Source organism: Silurus aristotelis (genome assembly GCF_946808225.1).
Source record: "Silurus aristotelis genome assembly, chromosome: 3".
Taxonomy (NCBI): Eukaryota; Metazoa; Chordata; class Actinopteri; order Siluriformes; family Siluridae; genus Silurus; species Silurus aristotelis.
In genome coordinates, this window is record NC_139576.1 from 27057140 (window position 1) to 27073407 (window position 16268).

Consider the following 16268-nt stretch of genomic DNA (forward strand, 5'->3'; position numbering starts at 1 on the left):
TACCGAACAGCAGGGAGTACTGTAAGTGTAAGATATTGGCACTACCCACATGATAACACACCTGACTAAATTGGCAAAGAAGTATTGCATGTATGAAGCACATGATTGGATAATGAATTCATAATTTATAGGGTCACAATCTGAAAAAAATCCCCTTATTTTAAATTGTGTTTAATATGACATTTGCAGTAACTTATTAAGCATTGCTTCCTGAGTTGTTTTTTTTTTTCCATTTTACATAAAACACAACTAAAATTCAATTTTATTTTTAATTGAAATATATTAAAATGGACCCCCCCCCCCCCCCCCCATACCCTGGCTTTAAACTTAAATAATAATTAATTCATTTATTTATCATTTATTCATTCAGAGTAAATCCCAGGAATGCTGAATGTAAAGTGAGAATGCACCCTGGATAGAACAGCATTCAAATTCAAAAACATTCATTGCAAGACTCCTAACATTCACATAGAAGAAACCCTGCAGGTTTATGAGAGGTTGGAGGAAAACTGGAGAACTCTAGAGAAAATCCAAGGACAAGGATAGATGACATGAAATTGTGCACAAACTGTAGCCGAAACTCATATCCAACTGGAAACTGGAGCTTTTATACGTTTAAAGATACAGTTTGGTTTTAAATAAGGGTGTTAATTTATTATTGGCTGAGAAAGTAAAAAAAAAACCCAACAACAACAGTAACAACAAAATCAACACCAATACAGCCATCAACAACAGCAATACAAACACCAACAACAGCAACAACACACCACTGACAAACACAGCCAACAACAACTAAAACACCACCAACAACTACAACACAACCACCAATAACCATCATCATCATCACCACCACCACCACCACTGCCACTAACAACTGCAACACCATCAACAAAACATTATCACCACCAGCAACAACAAAAACACCACCAACAGCAAAAATAGCATCACAACCACAACCAACATCACCACCACCACAAAAAAACACCACCACCATCACCACTAACAAAAATTACAACACCATTACCAACACCCTTTACCCTAGAATAGCAAAGTCCACTAAAGGCAGTCGAGCATTCTCACATTTAGCTCCTAAACACAGTCTTCCTGACAGTGTTCGGGCCTCAGACACACTCTCCCAGTATAAGTGCAGATTAAAAACATATCTTTTTAGCAAAGCCTACACATAACACACATCTCACATCATAACCTTGTGCCCCAGAACATCTGATCACATGCACATTATCAACTTGTGCTGTTAATTTCATGAACAGCAGCTACGCTAATTTCTCTCCACTGCTTCTCTTTCTCTCCCCATCCCGAGGGATCCTGAGGTTTGGCCAGCTCCAGTCACATCCCACCTCATGAAGATTATGGACCTTTGAAGAAGTAGATGCCGAACTCGCAAACTTCCCGTACCACCCAGAGACGTACCAGTGCCAATTGGATCCCACTACATGTGTGGAGTTTTGACATTGGACCTCCTGGAGTGTTTAAAGGCTCTGGCATGGAGAAGCTGATGCTGGATCTGTGATGATCACAAATGTTGAGCTCATAAAACTAGGAGCTACTAACCATAAAGACTGTATAAGACTGCAGAAAGAACATTACTTATAATCTTATACTCCAGTACTCATGTTAGTTCTCTCTCTCCAGTGTTCTGTATTGTTGAAAGATTTATGATCAAACTCTTGATATCACCCAAATGAGGATGGGTTCCCCTTTTGAGTCTGGTTCCTCTCAAGGTTTCTTCCTCATAACATCTAAGGGAGTTTTTCCTTGCCACAGTGGCCACGGCTGCTCATCAGGGATAAATGCACACCATTCACCTTCACTGTTGATTTCTGTAAAGCTGCTTTGAAACAATGTCTGTTGTGAAAAGCGCTATAGAAATCAACTTGACTTGACCAGCACCATCACCATCAACAACATTATCACCACCAACGATAACTAAACCCCACCACCATCACAACAAACAACATAATTAGCAAAAGCAAACACACCATCACCACCACTGATAACAATTACAACACCACCAACAGCAAAAACATTATTACTACAACCATCACCACCAACAATAACTAAAACACCATAGCCACCAACACCATTTACATCAACAGTAAAAATACCATAACCATCACCACCAACAACTACACCACCATCAAAAACACAACAGCTCCATCAACATCATCACCACCAGCAAATACACCACCATCATCATCGACAACTACAAGACGAACAACAATTACATCACTAAAAACCACCAACAGCAAAAACAACATCCCCACCATCACCAACAAATACATCACCACCGCTGTCATCACCACTACCAGTTACAAAAACAAAACCACCTGCATCATTACCACCACCAACACCTGCACCTTTAAAATATAAAGTATAAAGATAAAGGTACCAATTGAAGACGGAGAGATTTGAATGCCACACGTGCAATTTCTGCTACAACCTCAAGATGTCAGTATAAGCTCAGTAAACTCAAGCTGAGAAACAGCACACTGATTTCTCCCACAGCTTCATCCTCACACGCAGCAGGCCTACTGAGGAGCAACAGCCGCTCAGGTGAGTTATGGCTCATTTTCATTTATTCACACTTTCTGCCATTTTGCTCTTTTACAGTAGAGAATTGGAATCTAAAGTTCAGATCCGATCAAATAGCCGTGATTCTTACATTCTATATATTAGACAAACAAATAAAAAAAAAGGAAAAACATTCACTTTATAAAAAACAGGCGAATTATATTCACCGATCAAAGTGTCACAACATCTTGATTACAAACATTCATTTTAGTCTCATTCATCAAAATCCAAAATGTAGTATTTTTGTAGGTTCTAAATAAATTTTATATTTTACATAAATCTAGATTGTGTGGAATGGATGAAACCAGTTTATAGATTTCTCAATTGTGTTTCTTTGTGTCACTTTTTATATTGTCACCTTGTGTGTGTGCAAGTGTGTTAGAAAGAAAGAGAACAAATGTGTTTATGTCTAGGTGTGTGTTTGTGCATATTCGAAATTTACACTTAAATGTCCACATGAACATTTGTGTGTGTGTGTGTGTGTGTGTGTGTGAGTGAATGACTCAGCCTTGAGCATCTCTCGATTCCGGCCCCTTCACCTAAATCTGTCACACAGATTTGACACAGTGTCAGTCTCCCTCTGCTCTTAACTGACATGTATATAATATGTGACACGGTGTGCTTTTACAGCTGTGCTCGTATCGCTCTTCTCATCCCTTCTTCCTCTCCGTTATCCTTCTGTACATTCTGAACCATCCTCGCTCCACACTTTACTACACAACAACAACGGTATTATGGTTTCTATCACATGTGTGTGTATATGCAGTATATAGCATACTGTAATTCTCATGAGATGACCTTATATGGTTTTGAGAAACTTCAAATGTTATGAACACATCTGGATTTTTTTTATATATATAGCATGTCATAATTTTACTTTAATTATTATTATTATTATTATTATTATTATTATTATTATTATTATTATTATTATTATTATTATTATTATTATTATTTGATACAATTTCTTCCACACTTTGATTCATCCAATGGTTCATGTCTTTGCCATATGTTATTAAAGTGTACACATTGTTAGCAAATCATAAAAACTAAACATTGCTTATTGATTTACAAATAAGAGGAGACTGATAGACAGACCTTTTCCTTTCCTTTCCTTTCCTTTCCTTTCCTTTCCTTTCCTTTCCTTTCCTTTCCTTTCCTTTCCTTTCCTTTCCTTTCCTCAAATCCTCACATTTAAAATCTAGACACCACTATTTTATTTTATTTTATTTCAGACGTGATTTTGAGTTTAAATACACTACTTTATAGTGTACACTCATTTTAATCCATAAAAAATATTATTTGATAGTTAAACCTTTACATTTTTCTTAGTTTCTTAACATGGAATCCTCATTTACACTTTTTAAATGATTTGATTTACTTTTATTTCATTATTATTATTATATTATTATTATTATTATTACTATTATTATTATTATTATTATTATTATTATTATTATTATTATTATTATTATTATTATTATTATTTTTATTATTATTATTGTCTTATAATATATACAAAAAAAAACAATTTCACAAGCATCACAAGGACTGCATATGGATATTAAATTCTCAGGCCTTCTGAACCATTATGGGGTTTTTGATTAAAGGTTTTTATGCAGAATGCTAATTGTTTCCCATTTATAAAGTATTCTAGGTAGAACCTAAACTCGGAAGCTTTCTGTTTTCTGAGTGTTCTTTGGGTTCTATATAGTAAAAGGTTCCCGACTTAAGAGTTCTATGCTGAACCATGCAATGACTTCCCTATTCAAGAGAACCTTTCATTAAGAACACTTTCTTTATGTACAGTGGAGGTCATTTATTCTTCACTTACTGACTGGGTTCTTGGAACTTTTCCTTCGATTTTGAATAAATCAATATTACATTTAAATGTAAATATCAATATTAAATATTTATTTAATGGATTTATTTCATTATTTTTTTTTTACATTCTTTTGGGGGGTTATTTTGTGTGTTTCGAGAACACAAAGCACAGGCGTCACACACTGCTGATGGATGGTGAAAAGCTCAGGAATTTGTGCATCATTGGAGGTTATTTACTTCAATTCAATCAGTTCCCCTTCAAAAAAACTTAAGGATTTAAAGGCTTCCGATCAGTGATGTTTTACATTTTATTAAATCTTTATTTACAATGATTAAGTTACTTATTTTAGGGCTTTACTCTCTATAGGAGTTCTACAAAGAACCCCTTTTTTATGTTTATGCATTTCATTATTTAATTATATATTTATCATCACATTCATTATGGAAAAAGTGTCGGGACAGCTGAATTTTAGTTGAACCAGAAGACCCATTTTGTTCCAGCATGGCAAAGCCTCTGTGCACAAAGCCAGCTCTTTGAAGATATGCTTTGCATGAGTTGGAGGTGACGATCTGGAGTGTCCTGTTATAGAGCTCTGACCTTACCCCTACTGTACACCTTTGGGATAAATTGGAACGCTGACTACACCCCAGACCTCCTCAGCTATGAGCACAAATCTCCATAAGCGCAATCCAACATCTAGTGAAACATTTACCCAGAAGAGTGGAGGTAATTATAAGAAAAAATCAGGACTAAATAATCCTATGGGCTGGTGTCCACAAACTTTTGCTCATATAGTGCATATTTATAAAGTAAATATGTTTTAATATTTGAATGTGAACAAGTGTGACATTATACTGATAATGATGTTGCAGTGTGTGTGTGTGTGTGTGTGTGTGTGTGTGTGTCCTTCACTCTCTGCTCTTCTATTTCTATATCAGTCCTTCTTTTCCCCTCTCTCTGTCTTTCTATCTTTCTCTTTTCCTCCCATTCGCCTTATTTTCTCACCACTCTCCTCCTGACTCCCTCTGTCATTGTCTCTATCTTCTCAATGCTTTACCATTTGCTCTATTTCTATGTATGTCTGTCCATCTTCATATACTGCTCTCTCTCTCTCTCTCTCTCTCTCTCTCTCTCTCTCTCTCTCTCTCTCTCTCTCTCTCTCTCTCTCTCTTCTTCTCTCCCCACTTTTTGCACCACGTATATCTGTTCTCTCTTCCCTTTCGTTTTTGCTGAGGAAATGTCATGCATACTGTAGTCACGCTGTGGATATTCTTCATTACACACACACACACACACACACACACACACACACACACACACACACACACACACACACACACACACACCACACACACACACACATGCACACCCTGTGTGACACTCTTAGTTGACGTCCCCTTACACACACTCTGCAGTTAAAGGCTGCAGGAGAAGTGAAAGCAGTTGCAGTGCCTATAAGGAAGCTCCCTCTCAGTAACGAGTTTGATTAATACTTGACCTTTTGAAACTTTTCACTCCTTAAGTAGTCCACACCTGTGTGTGTGTGTGTGTGTGTGTGTGTGTGTGTGTGTGTGTGTGTGTGTGTGTTTTGTTCTACTCCACAGCTCATTGTAGTACCTTATAATAAGAATAATATGGTCACATTAACGATAATAGGCTGAGGCTGATTCTCCTAAGTATTGTGTAGACTGTAGACTATGTGAGAATTGTGTGTGTGTGTGTGTGTGTGTGTGTGTGTGTGTGTGTAAGTGTAATTGAGCGCCGGCTCTGTAACATACAGGGTTTGTTCTCGTGTATTCTGCTTGACTAAGTTGTCTCCTGGGTGTGCTAGAATTGTCTCGTGTGGCTCACACAGCGGCCTGCGTCTCCTCCTTACAGGCTTCACCTGGCTGTCAGAAGTGGCACAAAATCATTTAGCAGCGGTTCAGCGTCACTCTCTCTCTCTCTCTCTCTCTCTCTCTCTCTCTCTCTCTCTCTCTCACACACACACACACACACACACACACACACACACACACACACACACACACAAACACACACACTAAACCATTTATTGATCCTGCATAGAGCACCTCCCTAAAGGAAACCAGGGCAGTATGAGCTCTCTCTCTCTCTCTCTCTCTCTCTCTCTCTCTCTCTCTCTCTCTCTCTCTCTCTCTCTCTCTTTTTTCTTTCTCTTTCTTTCTTTTTTTCTTTCCTTCCATCTCTCACTGTTTTTTTTTTCTGTCTCTTGCTATCTTTCTTTGGTTTTCTTCCCTCTTTCCTTCTCTTGTTCTATCTCTGTGTCTTTCTCTGTTTCTCTCTGTGGGTGTTTTTGCCCTTCTTCCATCCTTCCATCTGTCTCTGTGTGCAGGTGTCTTCATCTTTGTCTTTCCAGCTCTCTATTGCTTTGTGTGCACTTTTATCTTTTCCTCTTTCCAACTCTCTGCTCTGATTTTTTTCTCTGTTTGTCTTTCACTTTTCCTCTCTCGGTTTCACTGTGGGTCTCTCTCTCTCTCTCTCTCTCTCTCTCTCTCTCTCTCTCTCTCTCTCTCTCTCTTCTCTCTCTCTCTCTCTCTCTCTCTCTCTCTCTCTTTCTCACTGTCTGTGGCTCTCTTCATCACTTTTTGTTCTCATCTTTCTGTGTCTCTCTGTCTCTCTGTGTTCTCTGTGTGTGCCTCTTCATCTCTCTCTTTCTTTCCATCTCTCTGTCCCTGCATGTTTTACTTTCTCTCTCTTTCCACCTGACTTCCTTTCAATCTGTGTTTTTTTAGTCACTTTCTTTCCAACTCTCTGTCTATGTATGTGTGTCTCTCTTTGTTTCCATCTCACCATCTATCTGTCTCTCTCTCTCTCTCTCTCTCTCTCTCTCTCTCTCTTCCTCATTCTGCCTCTTTCTCTCTCTCTCTCTCTCTCTCTCTCTCTCTCTCTCTCTCTCTCTCTCTCTCTCTCTCTCTCTCTCTCTTCATCTCTTTGTCTTTCTCTTTCTTTCTTTTAATCTCTTTTTTACCACTTTATGATTGAATAACACACTTTATATATTAATCATGTCACCTGTTAGCTGGTGGAAAATATTTGGCAGTAAGTGAACATTTTGTCCTCAAAGTTGGTGTCAGAAGCAGGAAAAATGGGAAAGTATAAGGATTTGTGCGAGTTTAACAAGGGCCTAAATGTCGACTGGGTTAGAAATTCTCCAAAACTGCAGCGCTTGTGGGGTGTTCCCGATCTGCACCAGTCAGTATCTATTAAAAGTGGTCCAAGGAAGGAACAGTGAAGAACTGGCTGTGAATAGAACCTTAGCTGGGAAACCCTGCTGGGATACACAGAACTGGTGGTGGAAAACCAGTGAAGAACTGTTGCTGTGATCCTCTTCCACTTCCACATGGCACTTCTCCATCTTCCACTTGGGGATGCCCCACAGGTGCTCAGTAGGGTTCAGGTCTAAAAGACATACTTGACCACTCCATCACCTTCACCTTTCTCAGCAAGGCGTTTGCAATCTTGGCAGTGTGTTTGGGATTATTTTCATGTTCGGCCCAGTTTCTGAAGGGAGGGCGTTATGTTCTGCTTCAGAATTTCACAGTACATGTTGGAATCCATGTTTCCCTTAATGAACTGCAGCTCCCCAGTACCAGCAGAATTATTGCAGCCCCAGACCATGATACTACCACCACCATGTTTGACTGTAGGCAAAACACAATTTTGCTTCTCACCAGGGCGTCGAAAGACATGCTGAACACCATCTGAGCCAAACATGTTTATCTTAGTCTCATCAGACCACAGGACATGGTTCCAGTAATTCATGCTTTTGGACAGGTTGTCTTCAGTAAACTGTTTGCAGGCTTTCTTGTGAGCCAGCTGCAGAAGAGTCTTCCTTCTGGGAAGACGGACATGCAAACCAACTTGTTGCAGTGTACTGCATATGGTCTGAGCACTGACCGCTGCAGAAACGGACCTTCCGCCCACAGCACGAGGACTCAACTTACTTAACTGACCCCTGTGAGGCCTGTTCTGAGTGGACCCCGCCTCGGAAAACCTTTGTATAACCCTGGCTACTGTACTGTAACTCAGTTTCAGGGTGTTACAGATCTTCTTATAGCCTCAGCCATCATTGTGGAGAGCAACAATTATAATTCTTAAATCCTCAGAGAGTCTTTACCATGAGGTGCCATGTTGAACACCCAGTGGTCAGTATGAGAGAATTGTACTCAAAGCACTACATTTTAACTGCTCTAATACAAGATACTCAAATGTGTATGGTCCTGTCAAGCAGACAAAAACATGAACATGATGACTAGGACATGTGGTTTTGCATAGTTACACAATGTACAGCTGTTATCACTTAGGGTGTTGTGTTATGTTGAGTTATTTTAAAAATCTATCTATCTATCTATCTATCTATCTATCTATCTATCTATCTATCTATCTATCTATCTATCTATCTATCTATCTATCTATCTATCTATCTATCTATCTATCTATCTATCTATCTATCATAGTGCTCATTCTTGATTTATCCATGTTGATGGAAAAAAAAGAAAGAAAAGATTCTCACATTGCACTGAAAAACCAGAGAGCATCTTCCTTACTATCCATCCATCCATCCATCCATCCATCCATCCATCCATCCATCCATCCATCCATCCATGCACTGTAGTTCTTACCGGTATGAACTTCACGAAACCACTGTTCTTATAGAATTTCATTCAGTACATTGATGTAACATAAAGCAGTGGTTTCTGTACAAAAAAGAATAACAACACACACACACACACACACACACACACACACACACACACACACACACACACACACACACACACACACACACACTCTTCTGGAGCAGTATGAAAAAGAAGTTCCTTTTTTAGAGCGAAAGAAAGAAGAGAAAGAAAGATTATGTGCATGTATGAGTGTGTGTGTGTGTGTGTGTGTGTGTGTGTGTGTGTGTGTGTGTGTGTGTGGTATGGTCCTGCAAACAGACTCTGTTGGCGTGTGAATTGTGAATGTCAGTCTGCTCTTTGTTGTTTAATTTATTTCCTGTTCAAAAGCAGAGGAGGTGGCCCGGCTCAGGGTGCCAATCATTAATGTGTTATAGTTAGTCCATCCCCTACTGAGCACAGTCTGAAGAGGGGGCTCACCCTCTCTCTCTCATTCTCTCTCATTCTCTCTTTCCCTCTTTCCTTACACTGTGCTTTAGTAGTGTATTTGGGTGGGATGTCAACATTCACGTACTGCAGTACCCCACATTCAGGTGTATTTTAGGGCACACGTCCACACTATCACACAAACCAGTGATAGTATTACAAGTAGTAAATGTACAAACCCTGCTCTTAATTTTTATAAATAGGATTTTTATATTGTTATCATCTTAGTTTTTTTTTATTATAAAGAAGACTTTTAACTAATTCACGGCCACTAGCTAATGAACAAACTCAATAAAATGGATCAAACTCAGTAAAAGGCAAAAGCGCACAGGAATTGGACATTGAATGACTGAAATAAAGTTCTATGGACTCTAACAGAAGAACCTCTGTGTAAGAGAAGACGTTTTCCAGGTAAAAAGGATTGAAGAACCAACATGGCTTCCATTAAATACTTGTACTGTGGCTAATTGGAAACAACTTCACCATACAACAGGACAATGACCCAAACACACACCGACCAGATAAAACATGTGGATTTAATGGAGTTTAATGAAAGCCAAATTGTAATGGTTAAACGGCTGGGCCGGATATATCTCCATAATTGCAGCTCTTATGGGCTGTTCCTGGTCTGCAGTAGTCAGTGTCTATCAAAAGTGGTCCAAGGAAGGAACAGTGGTACGAAGGCTGGCCTGTGTGGTCCGATCCAACAGACTGTAGCTCAAATTGCTGAAGAAGTTAATGTTGTTAATGCTCTATGGGTCAGGAAGTTTTGGCAGCAAAAGGGGGACCGACATAATATTAGGCAGGTGGTCATTATGTTATGCCCAATCAGGGGCCATAAATTCATGCCTGGTCGATGTACGTCTAAGCTCTGAAAGTGTTATTTAGAGAGATAACAGAGCTTACAGTGGCTGGAGTGTTATCTATCATAGAATGATTTGCTCAGTCACTGCACCTAAATCCTGTTTAACTGCTCTGGGATCAACTGGATTGCAAGGTCAGAAAGAAATATCCAACTAATGAAGAACACCTTTGGCAAGTTTCGTAAGAGACATTTTTTCATGTTTGGAAAAAAAAAACTGCCTGTAAATAGTAAATAATACAACCTGTAATGAGGACAAGACTATGGCAGTATATTTGGTGCATATAATCTTCAAACAGCATATTACTTGTATTTTAATGATATCCTTTCATGTCGATATCTTCAATAATATTTAATGTTTTATTAATGAATAATGTAATGCAATTGAAACATTTTGTACTGTAGAGTTAAAATTTAATATCGAGGAATGTTCACAACACAAGTTACATCCTGTTTCTTACAAATGTATCGAGACACCTGACTTTTCAAACCATATGTGGTTCTTCCCCAAACTTTTACCACAAAGTTTGTGGCGTATTATAATATACAATGCCTTAGTAGATCCAGACCTGGTTTAGCACGACACTGCGCATGTGCACAAAGCCAGCTCCATGTAGATATGGTTTCCATGGGTTAGAGAGGAAGATCTTTAGTGACCTGCTATAGAGCACTGACCTCAACCCTATTGAACACCTTTAAGATGAATTAGAACCCTGACTTCACCCTAGACTTACATTGGTACCTGACTTGACTAATCATCACAACCTCACTCCAATGGTCAGGTGACTGCAAACAATGTAATGGAAAAAAAAAAAATGAATCTATGCAATTCAACATGGTACAGATGGTTTACTTTTATTCCTTTGGTTTGGACAGACAGCAAATCATCAATTTACGTGTTACAATTTATGTATTTATGATACATCATATTCACATAGCAGCAGTGGTAAAATCAATCTAAATATAAAATACTGGTCACAACTTAATTTTTAATTTTTAAATACTAAAATATAGCAAGTATAATAAAAATATTTTTTTTTGCTATACTTTAAGTATTTAAAAAGTAAAAATCAAGTTCAATTATTCAACTTCTATCAGATGCATTTTGTATTGTGAAGCATCATTTTTAACCTAAGTGCATCAGTTAAAAATTATTTATGTATAATTTTTATTATTATATATATAACTGTATATGTAAATGTAACTGTTCAGCTGTAAATATACCTGTACAGCTGAAAAAACAAGGTGTGTGTGTATATGTGTTTGTATGCACTTAAGTTCTTGTAGCCTGAAGTTCCCTGGAGAGTTTATTAGAAGCCAGGAAATGCTGAGAGATGAAGCTCAGAGAGGTTTATACAGTAAAGTTCTCCTTAACTGCTACTGATTATATATAAGTATCTGTATTTTTGGCAACGCAATCCGTCGTTGACAGCCTGCTTGTGAGCTCTGAGCACAACTCCAGTGTGTTTCTTTATTACTGAATTCATTCCAACAAAATAAAAAAAAAAGCTAAATTGCGTGCATAACAGGAGAGACATTTACTAAAAAATAGAAATGCAATGAATAATCACTGTTAAGTCGTAATGTAAGATCGCTAGGTTGCGGTGTATATTAATGTGTTGCACTTTGAATGTAACTTTTTGGAGTGTTTGTTTAGAAAGTTGCTCAAAAGTGCTGAAAAACCCCATCATGACTCTTATCATCGTGATGCACAGCTAAGCCCCCCTGTCTCTCTCTCTTTCTCTCTCTCTGCCAGCTTTGTAGTGAGGATGCAGACGTAATCCTCAAACACACTCAAATTCCTCCAGAAAGACTCTTGATCCTGAATCCACTCGCTTTTCCTTTAAACAGCTCCGGCTCTGAAGCTCCACCGTATTTCCCAGAGCATTTATGATCGAAAGCTTCTACAAGCAGGTCGTCCACCCCTCCTGTCTCCCAAAGCCGGGCCGGATCTGTGGAAAAGGTGGGCGCTCTCATTAAAAGGTAAACCAGACAGGGGCCAGACGTCAGTCATGGACTCTGGTGATGTCTCTTCCTCTCCCTCTCTTTCCCTTTTTCTCTTTCTCTCTCACTCGTTCTCTGCCATGGCCTGCCCGTTAGTTTCTCTTTCAGTCTTTGTCTCTGTCGGGGGCTGTTATCATTTTCAAAGCCATAGCAGGGTCCCTGTTTGTTCTGAGCTTTGGTCTCACCCACGCACCGTGAGCCTCACTCCTACAGCTTAATCTGACAGAAAAAAAGAGAGAGAGAGAGAGAGAGAGAGAGAGAGAGAGAGAGAGAGAGAGAGAGAGAGAGAGAGGCTGTTTGTCTTTGGTTTGTTTGTCAGCCTCTATTTGAGCGGAGGGTTGACTATTAACACTAAACACCCAGAGCACGAGTGGATATTGCCATCCAGCTCTCCAGATCTCTCTCATATTAAAAGAGCTCTATATTAAGAATATTATTTGACTCTAACAGACTTTATTAATGTGATAGTTGTGAGTGTGTGTGTGGAATCTTTTTTTTTTCTCTTCTCTCTCTCTCTCTCTCTCTCTCTCTCTCTCTCTCTCTCTCTCTCTCTCTCTCTCTCTCTCTCTCTCTTGTATTTCTCAATAACTCACTAGATTTAACCCAATTCATAATATCATATTAAGAATTAAGTGCAGGTCTTATGCAGTGGAAGGAATCTCAGGATGTTCGTTCCTGTCTAATTGAGAATGATCCATTTATTGCCCACTTTAAAATGCATTAAATACTGTATATATCCCAGTTTGCCAAATCAAGTATGCTAAATCTAATAACCTGATAATGCATTGTATTTATGCCTGCTTTATCCCCTCACATGCTGGCTCTACCTTGCTGTCTGATGATTGTACAAGGTTAAGTCATGTGAGTAGGAGGGCGGTTTAGTATCACTGAGACTGGGGGTGCATGTGTGTCCGAGCTCCGTTACTGGAACTGACGGCGCTAGTTGTTGCTCTTTCTTCCTCTCAGCGGGGGATCAGGCCCACTCGAATAGAAGGTAACATTGCGATGAGAAAATTCTGGTGTAAATAGATTGTAGAGGCTTTGCTCATGGCCCCATGTATCCATCTGTCACTTACATTTACTGTTTCTCTCACAGAGACATGGTCAGTCATCCCTCTTGTCCTCCATTACAAACAATTCACCGCATGTCTAGATAATAAACAACTTTATTCCTAGGTGTAGTGGATTGAATTACATTCACAAATTGATTGATTCATTCAATCATTTATCTCCATCGACCATTTTGTGGATCTCCAGAAAACTAAATGGAATCACACCTTGGATGATATGCAGGCCCATTATAGAGCATCTCACACATACACACACGGACACACATATGTGCACACTGATGTTTTGATTCCCCTTAGAGGAAAGCAGTATTGGAAATCAACACAGTCTTTCTGACTGATTACCTTTATCCTATGTTTAATGGGCGTGGTCTCTTCCAAAACGACCCCGCATTCCTTATCCGCAGGCTCCGATGGCTTACTGAGAGAACTAATAAGAATGTGGATAAAAACTACTATTTTACACGCACAAGACAATTATTCATAAAACTCTGAAGTGTGATGTTGATCACCAATACTATCAAATTACTAATTAAGATCATTTTATTTTAGAAAATGATGTTCAACCTTCAAGGCATTTCTTGCTTTTAAAAAAAATCTTTTTTGCCTATTCAAGTGTGTTGTAGTCTTTTTGTCAGAACTGCTCTCGAAAGCACTTGCTGCTTTTTCATTTACATTTATGGCATTTGACAGATGCCCTTATCCACAGCAATTTACAATTATCTCATTTATGCAGATAAGCAGTTGAGGGTTAGGGGCAACGGCAGCTTAGCGGTACAGGGATTTGAACTCAAGACCTTCTGTGCTATCCCTAAGCTATCCTGCTTTTTATAACAAGAATTACTTTATAAAATGTATTTTCTGAATTGATTTTAGAGCTAAAACGTCATTTATAATTGAGATGTGCCTTTTAAATCATGCTCATTCTCATTCTCATTAAAATATAACATATTTTTTCAAATGTATCATTATATATTAGACAACTCAGTGGTGCTTACTTCTAAACTAAATGTCTCATGGATGATTCAAAACAAACCAATATTGCTTTGATGGTCTCAAAACTAGCGCATGACATCAGAGGGACACCAAGCCATCAAAAAACCTAAAAAAGTGACAATGAAATTGGAAAAAAGAATTGTAAAAAGGAAGCAAGTTGCTACAAATCAGCTCTTTAAACACAATGTTCAGTGCATGCCCTAGTTGAAGTGACCTACCCAGAAAACACGCCTGAAAAGGACGCAAAGAAAACTCACTGGAGACCGCAGGCCTAGTTTGCTGCACGGGTGACTTTCTAATGGCACGGTGGCCCCAGAGACGGCGTGCTGACACGGGTGGAAAAAATAAAAGGCGAGAAAACAAGCAAAGAAGAGAGACTAAGGAGAAAATGAAGGGGGAAATAAAGTGAGTGTCTAGGATTTCAAGGAACAGGCCCATAGCTCGTAAACCCATGTGTCACGCCGGAGAGCAGGAGCCCCTCAGCTTCAGCAGTTCATGTCCCAGATTAGATTGAACTGGGGGCTGTGATGGGGGATTGGAGGAACTGGAGTGATCAGAACTCTTGGAGGACTTCCTGGACCTCTGTCAAAAAAGAATGCAGTCTGAAATCCAAATCCAGACAGCGTGGATGAATGGAATTTGGATATAAAAAAACAACCAAAAAAACCCTAACAAATATATATATATATATATATATATATATATATATATATATATATATATATATATATATATATATATATATATATATATAATTTTTTTTTTTTACAAAAAAAAATACCAAAACATTGACATATCTATATAAAATCTGTGCAAGCATTAGGCAAATATATAAAAGGAATATGTACAATGTATAGAAGACCAGTTATAAATACAAAATACATAGTGTATATAAAGATAATATACAAATTTATTTGCTATAATTTCATAAATAAAATACAGAACATAACGAATTGAGCAGAACTACATAGGATTTACATTGACAAAAAAATGAACAGTATATGACAACATTCAATTACAAGACTTGTTCATATACTCAGTGACACCATGAACCAGGCAGCTTTAGAAAATATGTTCCTTATATACTTTTAGCTTTTTGTTGGATAAAATGTGACATTGCTGTAATCAGTGTGAAGATTTAAAATTGAATTGGTTAATCTTTTTCATACATACTGTATATACATATTGGTGGGTCAGAGTTCATTAAAAAATTATCCTCATTGCAATAAATTTAGCAGAAGTTGGCTTTTGATGTCACCTTTCATCCTGGAAAGTATTGTCAGTGGCATGAGAGGAGTCATTAAGCTTTAACTATTGTTAACACAAATTATTCATTCATCTTAAATACACTTTTATTCTGTTACAGCAATACAAGTCCTCATTGAATAAGAAGAAGAATTACCATGTCACAGTCCATTACAGTTGCTCCCAAAAGTTAGGCTTCTTTTTTTGCCAATTATTATGAGCTACCTAGCTCAAACATACCTTCCTTCATCATTATGATGCCTGAAACTTTGTGTTTAGTAATACCATAAATACTCAGTTGTAGTTCCTTCGAACGTAATATTTTGGGATAAAGTATGACACATACATTTAATAGGTTTTGCAGAACACATCAGCTCAGTCTGCAAATGACTGAGTTAGCAATACTATTACAATACAGTTTGTTTTTCCAAACCTTCAGCTGAAATACTTTGCAATGACTCTTTTATAAAAAAAAAAATTATTTGCTTGTTAGATATTTATTTTTGACCTTGAGATCCGGTTTATCCCAGAGCAGTTCATGAGCAGGTGTG

At 38.1% G+C, this 16268-nt stretch overlaps 1 long non-coding RNA gene across 1 annotated transcript in view; it reads left to right on the top strand.

The window, feature by feature from the left end:
• Positions 1-2536: 2536 nt before the first annotated feature.
• The window catches only part of LOC310724078, a 108059-nt gene continuing 94327 nt past the window's right edge, over positions 2537-16268 (top strand). The window contains exons 1-2 of the long non-coding RNA XR_014532898.1: positions 2537-2574; positions 12162-12388. This is a non-coding gene — a long non-coding RNA (uncharacterized lncRNA). The remainder of the gene's footprint in view (positions 2575-12161; positions 12389-16268) is intronic.